The sequence below is a fragment of the Triticum aestivum genome, chromosome 3D (assembly GCF_018294505.1).
Source record: "Triticum aestivum cultivar Chinese Spring chromosome 3D, IWGSC CS RefSeq v2.1, whole genome shotgun sequence".
NCBI classification, from domain to species: Eukaryota; Viridiplantae; Streptophyta; class Magnoliopsida; order Poales; family Poaceae; genus Triticum; species Triticum aestivum.
In genome coordinates, this window is record NC_057802.1 from 111,124,658 (window position 1) to 111,143,489 (window position 18,832).

Below are 18,832 nucleotides of genomic sequence, written 5' to 3' on the forward strand. Positions count from 1 at the left end.
CCCTGGAGGGGAGCGCCAGGACGATGCGCGCCCGGCCTGCGGCTCCTCCAGCAGCAGTGATTCTTGGGCGTCCAGCGGTTCTCCTGAGCTCTACGAGACCCCGTAGACGAGCGACGACAGCTATGTGCCCTCGAGCTCTTGTCGCGCCCGGAGCAGGGCTGCGGTGTCCAGCCGCCGCCACCGCTGATCTGGATGGGGTTGGCGTCGGCCTCCCGCAACCCACTGTTGATGACGGCGTCGTCCACGGGAGGGTGTAGATAGGGTTCTCCTAAGTTCTCCTCTTTTGTTTCCTGTGAGGAATCAAGAAGTACCCCGTGGGGGTGTGTAAAGGGCCTGTAATGTCTTTTGTTGATACTATCCTTGTTATGAAAATTTGTGAATGCATGCTCTGTTCAGGCTCGGTCTCCCCTTTCCAACCTCGCAACGGCTCGTTGCTCTACGCTGACAGGTCCCGGTCCCTAGGCAAGCTGCAGCCGTCGCTGATATGCCACTCGCGTGCCGTGGTCAAGGCTAGGAGGTGAGCGGCCCGAGGTCCAGTAAGAGCCTCTGAGGCGCGATGCTCAGTAGGTCCCCTTTAGCGCTCAAGCAGCCGGGGTAAGGTAATAAAGGGAGGCGACGTTGCCACAACAGGGCTGCGGCGAGCGTGACTCCTAGGCTCCAGCGATTAGCCGGTCTGAGCACGAGACTTATCTTTGCGGTCTGGAGTCGACTCCTTGCGATGTGCCATGTTAATGCGTAGCCAGGCCAGGCCCATGCGAGCCTCCCCCTCTTCTCCACGCTCTCCTTCATGCTCTGGGTCCTCGGGTCCCGGCCCTCGAGCGAGCTCAGCCGCCGCTGGTATGCCAGGTCGCGTGCCATGGTCAAGGCCAGGGGTGAGGGTTGGAGAGCCAGTAGGAGCTCCTGAGTCGCGATGCTCAGGAGCCCCCCTTTTAACGCGCAAGCGGGTTGCATGGGAGAAAAGGGAGCTCGCGGTGCCGCCCACTGTCATTGTCATGAGATTCCTGCGAGCCAGCACAAGGAGAAACACAGTTTTCCATTATGGTTGTAAGTCAGCCCGGTTGCTTCGCGAGGAGACGAAGGCACTGAGGGCCTGGTGAGGTGACGTGCGCGGGGCGTGCCGCGAGCCAGAGCTCGACCGCTCAGATTTGTCGACGTTGCAGGGACGGACCCGTGCACAAACATCTTGCCAGTGTGAGCAGCCCCCGTGGGAGGTGAGAGTCAAACATGTGATAGTCACAGGCAGGTTAGACATGGAAAGCAAACTGGCTTAGGTAAATGCAGGGAAGACACATGCCACCGGGTCCGGCCCGAGCGGCTTGGGGATGATGCAGCCCGAGGGGCGCCCCCAGCAAGGTAAGCTAAAAGACATAAGAAAAAGGGTACATGCCACAGGGATGGACCCACGCGGCCTGGGAATGATGCAGCCCGAGGGGCGCTCCCAGCTAAATAAACTTGGAAAATGTCACTTGGTTATGGTGATGGAGGGATGTCGGAGCAGCTGAAGGTACGAGGCGAAGGAGTTGCTCCTCATGAGCCACCGGGGCCCTGAGCCTCAGGAGGCTCTTGGGTCCGGGCGGTTCCTTGAGGACCGTCTCCATCTCCGTCAGGACGGCGTGATGCCTGGCCTCCTGAGCTGCCAGGATGCACTGCAAGTTGCGCTGATAGGTGGACGACACGCTCGGCAGGCCAAAAGGCATGCGAACATAGCTGTGTGGTGGACCCTCGCAGCGGCCCACGCACAAAGGCCAGAAGGGCTCCTAAGATGCGGCCCTATTGAGCCGTGGGACGTCGATGCAGACGCGCAGCCCGACATCCTCACCTGGATGGGGAGCTGCGCCTCGCGAGCGGCGATCGCCGCACATGGCCCTTGCGCCTTGTAGTTCCTGAGTGGTCTTGGTGATGAACTCCCAAGGTGTGGGTGTCCTCGCCCTGTGTTCTCCTGAGGGAGACGTGCCGCGAAGTACGCCTTCAGGTGGTGCCCGGGCGCCTCCCTCGTGATGTTGGCGAGGTCTGAGGCCCTCCAGAAGAGAGCCCCCGAGCCCTGCCTGAGAAGGGCGTCGGGCGCGCCTTCCTATGCGATGGAGGGAGGCGCCCCTGGCGCGGGCGCTGATCCTGACGAGATTCCAGTTGCGACGCCACCCTCCTGAGGTCCTGCACGGCGCAGCTGCTACTTCTTCTTCTTGGGGGTGGCCTCAGGAGGGCACTCGCCCTTGCTGTCGGGGTCGTTGATTGCTGCAGCTTGAAAGGCACGCTCAAGGGAGCACACCGCATCTCTTTCTTCACATGGGACCGTGATGATTCCGCCGCTTCCCGGCATCTTGAGGACATTGTAGCCGTGATGGGTCACCGCCATGAACTTGGCCAGGGCTGGATACCCGAGGATAGCGTTGTACGGCAGACGGATGTGCGCGACATCGAAGTCGATGAGTTTGGTGCGGTAGTTCTTGCATTCTTCGAAGGTGACGGGAAGGCGGACTTGCCCGATCGGGGTAGTAGAGCCGTCGGTCACTCCTGAGAAAGGCTTGGTGGGCTGAAGCTGATCATACGGCACTTGGAGGTTGTCGAACGTGTCGACGGACAAGACGTTGAGCCCTGCGCCGCCGTCGATGAGGGTCTTGGTAACTTGCACGTTGCTGATGACTGGGGAGCAAAGCATCGGGAGGGCGCCTGCGGTGGCTGCGCACTTGAGCTGATCCGCCGAACTGAAGGTGGTGGCGCACTTGGACCACCTGAGCGGGCGTGTGGCCTCAAGCTTGGGGAGGACTGCATTCACTTCAGGAGCAAACTGTTTGAAGATACACTACGAGGCTGGGGCCTGAGCTCCGCCCAAGATGCAGGTGATAGCACGTGGCTCCTGGAAGCCCCCAGCTCCCTCGTCTTGATTGTGGTCGACATTCCTTCTTGGCGGCGGCGGTAGTGGAGGAAGACCGGTGTTGCCCTGAGGACGAACCTCACGAGGCTAGTCCCTCCAGGCGCCCTCGCGAGGCTGATCCTGCCAGCGGTCCTCACGAGGCCGGTCGCGCCACTCCTGGCGCGGGCCACGGTCGTCCCAGCATCCGCCACCACGTCCTCCTCCTCGGCCGTAGCCCCGGTTGTTGCGCTCAGCGTCCTTCTCGAATGGCTCCGAGCTCTTGACAGTCGCTGGTGTTGTGGGTTTGCAGGTTATGGAAGCCGCAGAACAGTCGGCTGCTCTTGGATGACTCAGGCTGATCTCTCCCGCGCTTGGTGTCCGGCTCCGCCGCGAGCACGGCTGCTCCCTTGCGCTTCACGATCTTGGCCTTGGCTTTCTTCTCCTCCGGGTTCGCAGCCGGGAGCTCAAGGAGGGAGAGGCGCCCTTCCTCAGCTCTTGCGCACTTGGTCGCCAGGTTAAACAGCTCCAGGGATGTGCACAGCTCCTCGTGGATAGCGAGCTCCTCCTTCATCTTGACGTCACGGACGTAGTCGGAGAACGCGGAGATGATGGCCTCGTCCGCGACCTTGGGGATCTTGAGACGAACGTTGTTGAAGCGCTGGATGTACTTCTGGAGGGTCTCTACTGGTTGTTGCTTGACGCGGCACAGGTCACCCGCGGCCGGTGGGTGGTCGCGGGTGCCCTGGAAGTTGGCGACGAAGCGGTCGCGCATCTCGTTCCAGGAGGAGATTGAGCCTGGAGGCAAGTTCAGGAGCCATCAACGGGTGCCGTCCTTGAGCGCCATAGGGAACCAGTTCGCCATGACCTTCTCGTCGCCGTTGGCCGCGTCGATGCTCAGCTCGTAGAGCTGTAGGAACTCCGTGGGGTCGGGGGTGCCATCGTAGCGAGGAGGCAGATTTGGCTTGAACTTGCCCGGCCAAGCGACGCTACGCAGCTCGGGGGTGAAGGCGCGGCAGCCGGCCATGGTCACCGGGGCCCATCTTGGAGGTGGAGCTTGGTCTTGGCGCCCACGCGCTGCTACAGCAAGCGGCGCAGGACCTTGCCGCAGCAAACGATCCTGGCGCGGCGGTGCGAGGAGTGGCGGAGCGTTCTCTTGCGGTCGAGGGACTTCTTGACAGCTTCTTTCTTCACGCGCGTGAGCCGGACGCGGTGGGTCGCGCCGTGGAGCCGCACGCCTTGGCGCCAGGGCGCCGTCTTGGTGCAGAGGTGGTGGAGGTGCTCCATGAGCTACGTCGCCCATAGCTGGCGGAGGGCGAAGCAGTGAGAGGGACGGCATAGGGGAGCCCCCTGCGGTGTTGACAAGCTCGGCGATGCGATCGAGCCAGTCCTCGTAGAGGTCATCGACCGGACGGTAGCAGAGTAGTTCATGCGCCATGAGGAGCGCGGCCCGTGTGCCCGTGGGAGCGCGACGAGCGTGGGACGACGAACCGGCGGGAGTCAGCGATGGAGTGGCGGTGCGGCCGTCCTGTCGCAGCGAGGGGTGCAACAAGGACGCTTGCTGCTTGTTCCCCACCGGGCCGGTGGCGGCGTTGGCAGCAGGCGATGGAGAACGACGGGATGGCCCGCCGACAGGGGCCATCTTAGCAACGCGGGTGGCGAGGGCAGCCCGGCGCTCGGTGTGGGCGCGGCGTGCGTCCGCCATGGGGACGATGAAGCGGCGTGACGCGGAGCGACGGAAGGGAAGCTTCGGCAAACCCCTACCTGGCGGGCCAAATGTCGGATCACGGGTTCTGGCAAAACCCTTAAGGTTTGAACTCTGGGGTGCGCGCGAAGTTCTTTCCCTACCGATCCACGTCCTAGCTCGCTTAGATCTCACGGACGAACTCGACAAACTCACAACACAAGAGACACAAAGTTTATACTGGTTCGGGCCACCGTTGTGGTGTAATACCCTACTCCAATGTGGTGGTGGTGGATTGCCTCTTGGGCTGATGATGAACAGTACAAGGGGAAGAACAGCCTCCTGAGGTTGCAGTGTTCTTGTGCTCTGGTGTGGGTGAGGTTTACACTGGATCAGGTGAGATGCCTCCAAATGAGTTCAGATCCAGATGGGATGTCCCCTATGGTGGTGGCTAGTTCTACTTATATAGGCCCTGGTCCTCTCCCCAAATATTGAGCGGGAAGGGAGCCAACAACGGCCAACTTGAAAGGGGACATCTAGTACAGCTTATCCTGACAAAAGCGGTCTTCGCCTGCAAAAGTCTCTGGTGGTGACGCCGCCTTGGGCTCCATGGTGACCTCCGTCTTGCCGTCCGGCTGGTCTTGGTCTCGTCGCATCAATGTGGAAACCTTTGCTTGACGCCTCGGTACTCCGCGCCTACGCTTGCGTCCTTAGCACCAAAGGGGAAACAAGGACACTGCGCATGCTGGCGCCCGCCTGGCGTCCGCCTGATATTGATCGTCATGGCTCACGTCACGAGAACCTCGCGAGGTTTGCCCTGCCTTGATCTCTCCGCTCCTCGCGAGCCAACCTGGTGAGGCCGCTCCTGAGGAGGTCTTGTGTCGTCCGCCTCGCGAGGCTCGTCCCCTCACAAAGGTCTTGAACGCCTTGTTGATGAAGATGGGCCGTACGGGCCCACACGCAGAGCCATGCCGTGGGCCGCAGGCAGGCAAGTCTGGGGACTCCCTTTCCCAGAAGGCCGACATAAATTCTTAACATCTTCAGCTTTAATACCCTTTTCTTTCATAGATTTATTTGCCTCTTGCATATCTTCAGGACTGAGAAATAGAATACCCCTTTTCTTCGGAGTTGGCTTAGGAGTTGGTTCAGGAAGTGTCCAATTATTTTCATTAGTCAACATATTATTCAATAGCAATTCAGCTTGATCAACAATTCTTTCCCTGAAAACACAACTAGCACAACTATCCAGGTGGTCTGTGGAAGCATCGGTTAGTCCATTATAAAAGATATCAAGTATTTCATTCTTCTTGAGAGGATGATCAGGCAAAGCATTAAGCAATTCGAGAAGCCTCCCCCAAGCTTGTGGGAGACTCTCTACTTCAATTTGCACAAAATTATATATTTCCCTTAAAGCAGCTTGTTTCTTATGAGCGGGGAAATATTTTGCAGAGAAGTAATAAATCATATCCTGGGGACTACGCACACAACCAGGATCAAGAGAATTAAACCATGTCTTAGCATCACCCTTTAACGAGAACGGAAATAGCTTAAGGATATAGTAGTAACGAATTTTTTCCTCATTAGTGAATAGGGTGGTTATATCATTTAATTTAGTAAGATGTGCCGCATCAGTTTCAGATTCGTAGCCATAAAAAGGATCAGATTCAACCAAAGTAATTATCTCAGGATCGATAGAGAAGTCATAATCCTTATCAGTTATACAGATAGGTGAAGTAGCAAAAGCAGGGTCATATTTCATTCTAGCATTCAAAGAGTTTTCTTTTAGCTAAGCTAATAATTTCTTAAGATCATATCTATCATTGTAAGCAAGAAAATCTCTAGCAGTTTCTTCATCCATAACATAACCCTCAGGCACAACCGGCAATTCATATCTAGGGGGAGAATCTTCATCATCACTTTCATCGATATTACCAGTTTCAATAATTTCATTCTCTCTAGCCCTAGCAAGTTGTTCATCAAGAAATTCACCTAGTAGCATAGTATTATCAAGCATAGAAGTAGTTTCATCATAAGTATCATGCATAGTAGAAGTGGCATCATCAATAACATGCGACATATCAGAATTAATAGCAGAAGCAGGTTTAGGTGTCGCAAGTTTACTCAAAACAGAAGGAGAATCAAGTGCAGAGCTAGATGGCAGTTCCTTACCTCCCCTCGTAGTTGAGGGATAAATTTTGGTTTTCTCGTCTTTCAAGTTCCTCATAGTGATTAGTAGATATAAATTCCAAGTGACTCAAAGAATAGAGCTATGCTCCCCGGCAACGGCGCCAGAAAATAGTCTTGATAACCCACAAGTATAGGGGACCGCAACAGTTTTCGAGGGTAGAGTATTCAACCCAAATTTATTGATTCGACACAGGGGAGCCAAAGAATATTCTCAAGTATTAGTAGTTGAGTTGTCAATTCAACCACACCTGGAAAACTTAATATCTGCAGCAAAGTATTTAGTAGCAAAGTAGTATGGAAGTAACGGTAACGGCGACAAAAGTAATAGCAGCAACTTTGTATTAATTGTAACTGTGGCAACAGTAAATAACTAAGCAAAGATCAATATGTGAAAAGCTCGTAGGCATTGGATCAGTGATGGATAATTATGTCGGATGCGATTCCTCATGCAACAGTTATAACATAGGGTGATACAGAACTAGCTCCAGTTCATCAATGTAACGTAGGCATGTATTCCAAATATAATCATACGTGCTTATGGAAAAGTACTTGCATGACATCTTTTGTCCTACCCTCCCGTGGCAGCGGGGTCCAATTGGAAACTAAGGGATATTAAGGCCTCCTTTTAATAGAGTACCGGACCAAAGCATTAACACTTAGTGAATACATGAACTCCTCAAACTAGGGTCATCACCGGGAGTGGTCCTGATTATTGTCAGTTCGGGGTTACCGGATCATAACACATAGTAGATGACTAATGACTTGCAAGACAAGATCAAGAACCCACATATATTCATGAAAACATAATAGGTTCAGATCTGAAATCATGGCACTCGGGCCCTAGTGACAAGCATTAACCATGGCAAAGTCATAGCAACATCAATCTCCGAACATAATTGATACTAGGGATCAAACCCTAACAAAACTAACTCGATTACATGATAAATCTCATCCAACCCATCATCGTCCAGCAAGCCTACGATACAATTACTCACGCACGGCAGTGAGCATCATGAAATTGGTGATGGATGATGGTTGATGATGACGACGGCGACGGATTCCCCTCTCCAGAGCCCCGAACGGACTCCAGATCAGCCCTTGCGAGAGAGATTAGGGCTTGGCGGCGGTTCCGTATCGTAAAACGCGATGAATCCTTCTCTCTGGTTTTTTTCTCCCCGAACATGAATATACAGAGTTGGAGTTGAGGTCGGTGGAGCACCAGGGGGCCCATGAGGCAGGGGGCGCGCCCAGGGGGGTAGGCGCGCCCCCACCCTCCTGGACAGGGTGTGGGCCCCATGGCCTTGATTCTTTCGCCAGTATTTTTTATTACTTCCAGAAATAATCTCCGTGAAGTTTCAGGTCATTCCGAGAACTTTTATTTTTGCACAAAAATAACACCATGGCAATTCTGCTGAAAACAGCGCCAGTCCGGGTTAGTTCCATTCAAATCATGCAAGTTAGAGTCCAAAACAAGGGCAAAAAGTGTTTGGAAAAGTAGATACGATGGAGACGTATCAGACGATTTCCAGGACGGTTAGAGTGATGTGTTTATGTAACGCCCCAAGACCGACGCTTCAGAAGACTTCCTTATTTTTGTGCTTGCTCTTTTATTTTTGCATTGCATCATGTCATCATGCCATCATGTCATTAATCTTTGCATCAAAACTCATCTAAATAAAAATGTATGGATCTTTGGTCCATTTAAATCGAGGGATATTCACAATGGTGATTTCTCTTTATAACATACCCTCCCAATATAAGGGAGCTATAACAAAATATTCCATTTAATTGGAGGCCCTCGAAACAAACTTGCATTTGAAATCTCTCTCGTTTTCAAATATTCTATGTCTTGATCTTTCTCCAAATACTTAAATTCCAGTTGTGGCACTTTGAACTATGTCATAGTTGCTCAATGCCAGTTTTCAACTCAACTTGTATTTATTTTTCCCTCCAAATAGATATTTTCTTCTATCTCTTTTCTGTAAATAGAAAAGGATTTTCCCCTTCTTTTCTTTTAATCCAGCCTGCTAGGCCCCCTGGCCTTTTCCCCTCCACCGAAATGGCCCAAGGCCCACCTAAACCCTTCCTAACCCTAGCCCGACACCTCACCCGATCTCCTCCTCTCCCTCTCGTTTCCCCTCCGCCGCCACTCACACACGCACGCACATCGCTAGCGCCAGGGGGAGCGCTCGCGCTCGATCCCCATGGCGTGCCTCCCCTGCCAGTGACGCCACCGTTCTTCCTCTTCTGCACCGGCGCTGTCCATCCCCGTCACCCCGCTGCATCGCCTGAAGCTGCCCTGCGTCGCCGCCCTGCGCCGCACCTCCACCGGCCTCGGCCTCCCGCGGTTGCCTGCTGCTGGCCCCGCTGCCGAGCGTCGCCCCTCCGCGCGAGCCTCCTCTGGCGGCCCCGCCGCCCATGCGCTGCTCCGACGACCCCATCATCGCGCCGTCCCCGTCCTCTTTCCGGCAGAATCCGCTCCGCCGTCGTGGTTCCCGGGGCCCCGGATCTCCCCTGCTTCGCCAAGTTCGCCGCGCCGCCCTGGGTCTCCATCGGGGTCGACCTCCTGCCCCGCCGGTCTACCTCCCCACGCTGGCAGCAAGCCTCGCTGCCGCCGCTTTTCACCAAGTCCCAGCTGCTCCCCTGCGTCGCCGGGAGCTCCTCCAACTGTTGCCCCTTATACCGCGTTGCTACTGCCACTGGATCACCGAGACCCATCCCCCGAGGAACCCCGTGTTCAACTACACAATGAACGGCAAGACCACACGGACGCTCAAACGACTACACACCGAAACGTCAAGTACCTCGTCAACATGTGTACGACTACCGTCGCCGCGAAGACCGCGAGTTCAACTACTTCCACAACGCGTCGTGTACAACTACCGTCGCTTGGGTTCGACAAGACGTCGAGTACCACTACGTTGGACAAGTACACCTTCGTCAAGACCGATGCCCGAACAAGCACCGTTTGCATGGATTGCGTCAAGTACCTCTACCGACGACCCCGAACTTCTACAGAATGTGTACGACTACGAAACATGTACCACTACTTTCACTACCGTCGCGAGAACGACTACTTCCCCTACGACACGTGAACAACTACTTCCACTTCGAACGCGTTCCGCCCCGAATGCACGCTTCGAAGGTATAACCCCGAGACGATGTCCGTGGACCGAATGCTTGTGTTGTAGGAGATGCTCGTGTTTGCACCGTTTCCGAGTTGTCATTGCACGTTTCTCCTAGTTTGCCATGCCGCCGTACCGTGGGAACCCGGAATCCGGGAGCACCCCACCATCTCTTGCGTGTTTCACACATCCGCACAATTCTCTTTTGCGTCGGTATCTCTGTGAGCTATCGGAACCGATATGTCGCCGTGGCACCCTTTTTTGTTCCACCACGGTAACAAATGCTTCATAACATGCTCTTGTCCATGTTTTATAAAATTGCTTAACACTTGCATATGTCATCCGCATCATGATAACAACATTTAAAATGTCTAAAATTGATGTTTGCATTAAATTGCTAAATGACATGAGGATTTTCCAGAAATTGTTGGTTGTTGTTCCGGCCTCATTTAAATTGCCTAAATAGTTAGTTTTCATATGCCTCACCTCTTGCCATGTTTAATAACATTTAATATTGTTGGGTCCATAAATGAGAGAGAACTAAACAATTGATGTGGTGTTTCGTCAATATGCAACTCGTTGCATATTGAGCTCCACTTAATTTGTAGTGTTGTTTGTTGCACTTTGCCATGCCATGCCTCATTAAACCGGACATGCATCATATTTGTTTTTGCATCATGCCATGTGTATGTGGTGGTTGTTCACTATGTTGTTTGTTTCTTTCCGGGTTGCTTCTCTCGTTAGCTTCGGTTTCATTCCGGAGTTGTGAGGATTCGTTCGACTACGTCCGTTTGTCGTCTTCATGGACTCGTTCTTCTTCCTTGCGGCATTTCAGGCAAGATGACCACCCCCCGAAATCACTTCTATCTTTGCTTTGCTAGTTGCTCGTTCTATTGCCATGCTGCGCTACCTACCACTTGCTATATCATGCCTCCCATACTGCCATGTCAGCCCCTAACCTTTTCACCCTTCCTAGCAAACCGTTGTTTGGCTATGTTACCGCTTTGCTCAGCCCCTCTTATAGCGTTGCTAGTTGCAGGTGAAGATGAAGATTGCTCCATGTTGGATTATAATTATGTTGGGATATCACAATATCTCTTATTTAATTAATGCATCTATATACTTGGTAAAGGGTGGAAGGCTCGGCCTTATGCCTGGTGTTTTGTTCCACTCGTGCCGCCCTAGTTTCCGTCATACCGGTGTTATGTTCCTTGATTTTGCGTTCCTTACGCGGTTGGGTGATTTATGGGACCCCCTTGACAGTTCGCTTTGAATAAAACTCCTCCAGCAAGGCCCAACCTTGGTTTTACCATTTGCTACCACCCATCCCCTTTTCCCTTGGGTTCTGCAGACTCAAGGGTCATCTTATTTTAACCCCCCCGGGCCAGTGCTTCTTCGAGTGTTGGTCCGAAACGAGTAGACTGCGGGGCCACCTCGGGGAAACTTGAGGTCTGGTTTTACTCGTAGGATGTCTCATCCGGTGTTGCCCTGAGAACGAGATATCTGCAGCTCCTATCAAGATTTGTCGGCACATCAGGCGGCTTTGATGGTCTTGTTTTACCATTGTCGAAATGTCTTGTAACCAGGATTCCGAGACTGATCGGGTCTTCCTGGGAGAAGGAATATCCTTCGTTGACCGTGAGAGCTTATAATGGGCTAAGTTGGGACACCCTGCAGGGTATTATCTTTCGAAAGCCGTGCCCGCGGTTATGTGGCAGATGGGAATTTGTTAATATCCGGTTGTAGAGAACTTGGCTCTTGACCTTAATTAAAACGCATCAACTGCGTGTGTAGCCGTGATGGTCTCTTCTCGGCGGAGTCCGGGAAGTGAACACGGTTTCTGGGTTATGTTTGACGTAAGTAGGTGTTCAGGATCACTTCTTGATCATTGCTAGTTCACGACCGTTCCGTTGCTTCTCTTCTCGCTCTCATTTACGTATGTTAGCCACCATACATGCTTAGTGCTTGCTGCAGCTCCACCTCTTTACCTCATCTTTCCTTTAAGCTTAAATAGTCTTGATCTCGCGGGTGTGAGATTGCTGAGTCCTCGTGACTCACAGTTACTTCCAAACAGTTGCAGGTGCCGATAAGACTAGTGCAGATGACGCTGTTGAGCTCAAGTGGGAGCTCGATGAAGATCTTGCTCGTTGTGTTGTTTCTTTTCATGTTGATCAGTAGTGGTGCCCAGTTGGGACGATCAGGGATCTAGCAGTTGGCTTGTCTTCTTTTCTTTTGGTTCCGTAGTCGGACCTATGTGTGTACTCTGAATGATGTATGATTTATTTATGTATTGTGTGAAGTGGCGATTGTAAGCCAACTCGTTATCCCATTCTTGTTCATTACATGGGATTGTGTGAAGATGACCCTTCTTGCGACAAAACCACAATGCGGTTATGCCTCTAAGTCGTGCATCGACACGTGGGAAATATAGCCACATCGTGGGCGTTACAAGTTGGTAATCAGAGCCATCCCCGACTTAGGAGCCCCCTGCTTGATCGAATCGTTGGCGTTGTTGAGTCTAGAACAAAAATGTTTTGAGTCTTAGGATTATATATATCGGAGAGTAGGATTCTTTTTACTCCTCAGTCCCTTCGTCGCTCTGGTGAGGCCTCCTGACGTAGAAGTTTTGACTCTTCTCTCCTCAAATTTCACTAAATTTTTTTTAGGATCACGCGGGTATCTTGGAATCGTTCCGATGGTTTTGTGACGAGAACATTGTTCTTGGTGCCTCCTGACATTTAGGGGTTGTGGCAGTGTCCCGGGGAGTTGAGCTCCGAGGTGTTGTCGTCACAATTTTATCATTGCAGTTCTGGAATACCTGAGTTTCGCCGACATCGAAATCTCTTTTATGCAGTTGTTGGTGAGATCACCTCGATGCCACCCAGTACTGGGGCGGGAGTTCGGGAGTATTGCCATAACTAGTATAACGGATGCTTTTCGAAGGTTGAGGTACACGATTTCTGAAGGTTTCTTGGTTATGTGTTGACGGATGGATACAGCTGGATCTAGGTATTGTTAGTTTGGGTGATATATTTTGTGTCCCCTGTATCCCCAACACCTGATTGCATAACCAGAAAGTTTCGAGAGTTTATAAGTGGGAATTCAAGTATCTCTTAGGATATCTTTCCGACAGATGCATGATAAGAGATTGGGGTTCGACGTCTAGTGGTCCGCCTGTACACGGTTGGTTTTACAGTGGTCTCGTAGTGTCTTAAAGAGTCCTTGGCTATGCCGACTCGGGGACGCTTCGTATGTCATGTGCATTGCCTTGTACATGATGGTGCTGTACGATCTCTATCATATGTTTGTTCCGGCTTATTCCGCAAGCCAAATCCTTTGTTTTGTTTTTATTTGTGGTATTCGAGTTGCTTCGAAGTCAAATGTTGAATCCATACCTTTCCTAAACGGTGTTCTCATATTGCTTTGTGAATACTAATCCTTCCTGATCATCGAGATCGTCATGTTAATTCTTTTCCAGCCGGCGTGTTTCTCTTCAAGTGCATCTAGTCATTCCAACTTTCGCAAGATCAATTCTAAGATTTTCTCAACGGTGTTCATTTCATCCGACCCAAGTTGTCTTTGTTTTCCCGCCCTCCCACCCTTCTTCCTTCAAGGAATCAGATTGCTTAATCTAGTATCCATTTTTATTCACGTGAAGTCCCTTCATTCTTTTCAATCAATGTTCTTACCCGGTGGTTCTCATGAAGTTGTTCTTCAAGTTTATCATTCTTCATTCTTTTTCTTCTCTGGTGGACTAAATTCAAGCCTTCAATGTTGGTCACATTCCTTTCCTTGTTTCAAATGCTTTCTCATGCTGGTATATCTCTTAATCATTCGCCGCTTGCTATTCAATTGTTCCAGAGTGATGAAGATATCTCAGAAGATTCATGTTTCCATTCTCAATTCACTCAAGTTATTTTGAGGATGCTATCTCATTCAAGCCATTTAATTCAACCGGTGCAATCTCATTTTCAAGTAATCATTTCAACGGTGTTTCTTTTCAGTGGGCCCTAACCCACAGGTTTTTTCCCAGGATCTTACCTAACTCTTCTTATTCTTTTCGGAGTTATTCTTAAATTCTTTTCAAAGTTTGACGTAAGAATGAGTTATCATCAGTCATATTTCTTCCCCAAGATCGCTTTCAAATTCTTTTCATCGTTGGTTCAACCTTTCTAATTTTTCATTCCGGAGTGCCTCAATAATTCTTGCTGGTGTTTCGCATCATCATTCTCAACATTTGAAGACCGAAGAAGAATTTCTCCTTAAATCTTGCTCCATTCTCTTCAAGATTCATGGTTATAGCTTGATGCCATCCTCTCTTAATTGATTTCGATTGTGAGAATTCTTTTCACCCACCCGGAGCATTTCAGAAGTCTTTTCAGTTTGATTCTTCGGAGCCCATCATCTCAGAATTATTCATTCAAGCTTTCAGCTCTCGTTCTCCAAATCTTACCGGTGCATCATTCAAGTATTCTCTATTCAGCTCGTCATCTATTCGTTCACTTGTATCTAAATCCCCTCAAGTATCTTCTTTCGTTTTCCAATTCTTCCCGGTGAATTGTGCCTTTGCTACTTTCATTTCCAATTCTTACGGTGGTTCGTTCAAGATTTCTCTTCCTTCGTCACATATCAAGTTATTCGTTGTTTCAATCCTACCGGTGGTTCGATGAAGGCCTTCCCAAGTTTGCGCAATATCTCTACGAGAATAAGTAGTATGCAAGAATCCGTTGCTTGTCATCAATCTAAATTGGTGAAGGATACACATAACATAATTCTTATCCTTGTTTCCTCCAAGCGATTTATTCTTTCTTTCGGAGTTCGTTCATGATATCAAATTCTCGGTTCCAAGTTGTTCATCTTTTCTTTCCGGAGTTGCAAGTTTTTCTCGATTGTATTATTTCAAAGCTCCATCTAAATCATTGCATGGCTTCTCCCGGAGTTCTTTTCAACTTTCCATTTCGTTTATCGGAGTTCTTCATGGAGGCTCTACATGGTGGTTCATCAAGGATCCCTTCCTTTCTTCAATTGTTCTTCAAGATTTCTCTCGGAGTTAAGATCCGTCAAGCTATACTCTAAAATTAACATGGTGTTCAACAGATGTCTTGTTTTCAGGAGTTCAAGTATTCTTCATTTTGCATTCCTAAGTGCAATTCTTCCTACCTTATCTTTTGAGGTGGTGTTATGTCATTGTCGATAATTTTTCCTTCGGGTTTCATGATTCACAAAGTTTTCAAGAGTGACATATTTAAATCCATCATTTTATCTTCGTTCAAGAGATCTTTTCAACCAATCAATCTTTTGTTGGAGTTGTATTGGGTTATATTTCACCTATAGCCTTCCCTAAGGAATGTAGCTATTTATGGTGCTTATCAATGATCCAACTTTCTCCTTCTCATCTCGGTGAATAAGTTTTTCATCTCTTTGCTGCTCTCAATCAAATCAATGGTTTCCATTAGTGTCCGTTTGTCACCTCATAATGTTGAGATGTTTTCATAAGCCCACTACAATCTCATTCTTTGCGGTGTTGGTTTTCCAACAACTCCGTTCTAACCTTCTTGCAAGGATGCTTTCCAAATTCAATTGTGGTATAAGTTGGCATTTTCTTCTCCATTCTTATTTCAAGGATCTGTCTTGTATTAATTATTTCTTCCGGAGGCATTTTGATGTTGCTCTCTTCACTCATCTTCTCGGAGTTGTGAGGACCGTGCTCTTTTCGTGCTTATCAATTTCCAACCGGAGTGTCGTGCCCTCTTTTCAAGTTCTTCCCATTCTGTCAAATTTTGCCTCCCTTCTCAACCGGAGTGCTGTCGGAAATCTTTCTTACCCCTTGTGCCATTCTTTCATTAGTTCCGGAGGCAACATGTTGTTAATTTCATCGAGTATCCTCTCATCTTGTCAAGATCATGTTCAATTCCTTCCATTTACAGTCGGAGTGCTGCCCAAACTTTATCATTCTCATTCCTTCGTTATCTTGTTTTAACCGGAGTGTTGGTGTCTATCATTCCTCTTCTAACCGGAGTCTCATCTAAGTGCTTTCATTTTGCCAAGTCCATATTGTACCCCTTCCATTTTCCAACCGGAGCGTTTTCGTAATTGATCATTATCGTTCCTTGTACATCTCGTTTCAACCGGAGTGCTCGCATGTACTTCTCGTCCATTGTTCTCGTCATTCATAGCTTTGCAAACTCCAAAGTTCACATGGTGTTCCTTGTTTCTCTTTTCTACCGGTGTGCTTTCATATTCCTTTTGATCCGTTAAGCTCTTGTTTCATATTCTTCAACCTACAAAGGTTCTCGCAATGTTCCTTGTTCCTCTGTGATAACAGAGTGTCTTAAACTTTGTTCACCTCTGTCGTGTCATTTCTTCTAGCTTTGCGACCTCTCAAGGTTCTTTGGTTTCACTCATTTGTCAAAGAAGCAATTTGTTTTACCTCTTCCTCTTCCGTTTTTCTCCGGTGCCATCCTAGATCTCGGGACGAGATCCTCTTGTAGTGGTGGAGTGTTGTAACGCCCCAAGACCGACGCTTCAGAAGACTTCCTTATTTTCGTGATCGCCATGTGTTTCTTTTGTGCTTGCTCTTTTATTTTTGCATTGCATCATGTCATCATGCCATCATGTCATTAATCTTTGCATCAAAACTCATCTAAATAAAACTGTATGGATCTTCGGTCCATTTAAATCGAGGGATATTCACAATGGTGATTTCTCTTTATAACATACCCTCCCAATATAAGGGAGCTATAACAAAATATTCCATTTAATTGGAGGCCCTCGAAACAAACTTGCATTTGAAATCTCTCTCGTTTTCAAATATTCTATGTCTTGATCTTTCTCCAAATACTTAAATTCCAGTTGTGGCACTTTGAAATATGTCAAAGTAGCTCAATGCCAGTTTTCAACTCAACTTGTATTTATTTTGCCCTCCAAATAGATATTTTCTTCTATCTCTTTTCTGTAAATAGAAAAGGATTTTCCCCTTCTTTTCTTTTAATCCAGCCTGCTAGGCCTCCTGGCCTTTTCCCCCTCCACCGAAATGGCCCAAGGCCCACCTAAACCCTTCCTAACCCTAGCCCGACGCCTCACCCGATCTCCTCCTCTCCCTCTCGTTTCCCCTCCGCCGCCACTCACACACGCACGCACATCGCTAGCGCCAGGAGGAGCGCTCGCGCTCGATCCCCATGGCGCGCCTCCCCTGCCGCGTTGCTGCTGCCACTGGATCACCGAGACCCATCCCCCGAGGAACCCCGTGTTCAACTACACAATGATCGGCAAGACCACACGGACGCTCGAACGACTACACACCGAAACGTCAAGTACCTCGTCAACATGTGTACGACTACCGTCGGCGCGAAGACCGCGCGTTCAACTACTTCCACAACGCGTCGTGTACGACTACCGTCGCTTGGGTTCGACAAGACGTCGAGTACCACTACGTTGGACAAGTACACCTTCGTCAAGACCGATGCCCGAACAAGCACCGTTTGCATGGATTGCATCAAGTACCTCTACCGACGACCCCGAACTTCTACGGAATGTGTACGACTACGAAACATGTACCACTACTTTCACTACCGCCGCGAGAACGACTACTTCCCCTATGACACGTGAACAACTACTTCCACTTCGAACGCGTTCCGCCCCGAATGCACGCTTCGAAGGTATAACCCCGAGACGATGTCCGTGGACCGAATGCTTGTGTTGTAGGAGATGCTCGTGTTTGCACCGTTTTCGAGTTGTCATTGCACGTTTCTCCTAGTTTGCCATGCCGCCGTACCGTGGGAACCCGGAATCCGGGAGCACCCCACCATCTCTTGCGTGTTTCACACATCCGCACAATTCTCTTTTGCGTCGGTATCTCCGTGAGCTATCGGAACCGATATGTCGCCGTGGCATCATTTTCGTTATCGTTGCCGTGGCACCCTTTTTCGTTCCACCACGGTAACAAATGCTTCATAACATGCTCTTGTCCACGTTTTATAAAATTGCTTAACACTTGCATATGTCATCCGCATCATGATAACAACATTTAAAATGTCTAAAATTGATGTTTGCATTAAATTGCTAAATGACATGAGGATTTTCCGGAAATTGTTGGTTGTTGTTCCGGCCTCATTTAAATTGCCTAAATAGTTAGTTTTCATATGCCTCACCTCTTGCCATGTTTAATAACATTTAATATTGTTGGGTCCATAAATGAGAGAGAACTAAACAATTGATGTGGTTTTTCGTCAATATGCAACTCGTTGCATATTGAGCTCCACTTAATTTGTAGTGTTGTTTGTTGCACTTTGCCATGCCATGCCTCATTAAACCGGACATGCATCATATTTGTTTTTGCATCATGCCATGTGTATGTGGTGGTTGTTCACTATGTTGTTTGTTTCTTTCCGGGTTGCTTCTCTCGTTAGCTTCGGTTTCATTCCGGAGTTGTGAGGATTCGTTCGACTACGTCCGTTTGTCGTCTTCATGGACTCGTTCTTCTTCCTTGCGGGATTTGAGGCAAGATGACCACCCCTCGAAATCACTTCTATCTTTGCTTTGCTAGTTGCTCGTTCTATTGCCATGCTGCGCTACCTACCACTTGCTATATCATGCCTCCCATACTGCCATGTCAGCCCCTAACCTTTTCACCCTTCCTAGCAAACCGTTGTTTGGCTATGTTACCGCTTTGCTCAGCCCCTCTTATAGCGTTGCTAGTTGCAGGTGAAGATGAAGATTGCTCCATGTTGGATTATAATTATGTTGGGATATCACAATATCTCTTATTTAATTAATGCATCTATATACTTGGTAAAGGGTGGAAGGCTCGGCCTTATGCCTTGTGTTTTGTTCCACTCGTGCCGCCCTAGTTTCCGTCATACCGGTGTTATGTTCCTTGATTTTGCATTCCTTACGCGGTTGGGTGATTTATGGGACCCCCTTGACAGTTCGCTTTGAATAAAAACTCCTCCAGCAAGGCCCAACCTTGGTTTTACCATTTGCTACCAC